The 2,144-nt window shown below is 34.6% G+C and overlaps 1 protein-coding gene across 2 annotated transcripts in view; it reads right to left on the bottom strand.

Annotated features, from left to right (window-relative positions):
* Window positions 1-1,294, bottom strand: part of stard3 (StAR related lipid transfer domain containing 3) — a 17,050-nt gene extending 15,756 nt beyond the window's left edge. The window contains exon 1 of one of the 2 annotated variants that reach the window (XM_005159353.5): window positions 1,081-1,294. The gene's annotated coding sequence lies outside the window, so the exon portion shown is untranslated. 2 annotated transcript variants of the gene reach the window in all.
* Window positions 1,295-2,144: the final 850 nt, after the last annotated feature.

Here is a 2,144-nt window from a genome sequence, read left to right as displayed (position 1 = left end):
TCACATCGCAGTAGTAGATTATTTATTAATGATGAAAAGATAAAGATATTATTATTTTAAAATAATTTATACAATGATGATCATGTTATTTTATGTTTTATTGTTCAATTTCAGTACCTGAATACTGTTTATTTTGCTTTTATCTTTGCTCTGTTATGTAAACGGACTGTGTGGTAAAAGACTTCAACCCAATCTACCAAAATCCAGTGAAATTATACTCATATATATATATGGCGACGTAGTGGCGCACTAGGTAGTGCTGTCGCCTCGCTTGAGGTTTGAGCCTCGGCTCAGTTGGCGTTTCTGTGCGGAGTTAGCATGTTCTCCCTGTGTTCGCGTGGGTTCCTCCGGGTACTACGGTTTCCCCCACAGTCCAAAGACATGCGGAACAGGTGAATTGAGTAGGCTAAATTGTCCATAGTGTATGTGTGTGTGTGTGTGTGTGTGGAAGGGCATCCGCTGCGTAAAAACGTGCTGGATAAGTTGGTGGTTCATTCCGCTGTGGCGACCCCAGATTATTAAAGAGACTAAATAGGGAAATTATAATAACAGCCAATGGCTATTAAAGCACAACACTTTTCACAGTCAATAAATAGTGCTAATGTTGTTTTGAAGTCATATTTACATGCTAATTCAGACCCAATATTCAAATTAGCGTGGTAAACAATATGGGGAGCGTTAAAATGAACGAATAGGCGAATATAAAACCAACTTTACGTCAATTAATCTCTACCATACACATATTAAATGCCAATTATTACCATTAAAAGGATTTTTTAAGTTCCCCGAAATATGAATGAGTAAATAATAATAAAAACTTAATGAATTGATTAATAAAGTCATGTAGTGACCAAAGAAAGCAGCAAAAGCTGTCACTGTAGGCTACAGATGCCAATACGAATAGAAAACAAGCTTAACGTTACACTTTTCGCTTTATTAAAACCGCCTTGAACAAACAACCATTGATTAACGGCTACTTAACATTCACAAACTAGCTCATCAATATTGATGAGTATATTTGTGCACTTAGCACGGATATCGAAACATAAACATGCCTGTAGCTAAAACTTAACCACTTACTGCTCTATAAACCAACCAGTCGGATGGGTGACAGTTGAGATAAGTTGTTTATAAGTATGTAATAAGCACCAAAACCGCTGAAAGCCGAAAAAATCAACAGTGAGACTCAAAGCGAAGGCGAAACTAACCAGAATCAGCGCATCACTCTTCAGTATCAGCCTTCTGATCTTCCGCAATAACAACCGGATGTTGGAAAGCGTCACTTCCACCAGCTGATCGGCTCCAGTTCAGGTTGAAATATGAAGCGATAAAATGAACCACGTGATTTATATATTGTTTAAAATGTGATCGCTAAACCCACCATAAATCTAAATTAATCAATCAGTTCTAACTTAAACAGACTGAAAAGTTTTTTTTAAATGGCGCCAGTTTTCTTATTGGCTTCAAAACGATTGTGTTTTGTTCGAAAAAGGACAAAAAACAACTAACTTAATCTCCTAATAGCCAATTTTTAAAAAATGTATTGTTGATGATTGCTGTTAACATTGTAACAATAATTATTAATGTTAATTGGTTCAGTAACGGTGTGATATTAGTAAAGCAGTTATTTGACAGTAATGGTAATTTATTCACTTACTCTGATTTTACTGCAAGATATAGTCTTGCCATATCTAAAAAAAGAATTCGATATCGTTTGTAAGGCCATCTCCTCTGAAATCTGTATGGTTTTTAAAAATAATAATAATAATAATAATAATTCATTGATTTCTCCTTGTTCCCTTAGTCCTGATTCCACTGTTGTTGGTTCTATTTGTTTCTCCACTAAAAAATCCAATCATAAAATCAGATCTTTATTTTTAGACCTTATCATCTCAAATCCTTCTTCTATTTCTTATTGGAACAACCTCTTTGATGATATTAAATGGTCGTATGTCTGGTCGCTCCCCCAGAAATGTTTTTTAACAAATAAAATTGAAAGAAATATCTTTAAAAATTATTCACCGGTTTTATCCCGTTAAACAATTTTTACAAAAATTCAAAAATGACATTGACATCTCTTGCTCTTTCTGTGAAACCTCTTCTAAATCTGTTGCTCACTTGTTTTGGGAGTGTCCCAATGTTAA

Source organism: Danio rerio, chromosome 19, assembly GCF_049306965.1.
Source record: "Danio rerio strain Tuebingen ecotype United States chromosome 19, GRCz12tu, whole genome shotgun sequence".
Taxonomy (NCBI): Eukaryota; Metazoa; Chordata; class Actinopteri; order Cypriniformes; family Danionidae; genus Danio; species Danio rerio.
Note: the sequence above shows the minus strand (reverse complement) of the source record. Positions and strands in the feature narration are given on the sequence as shown.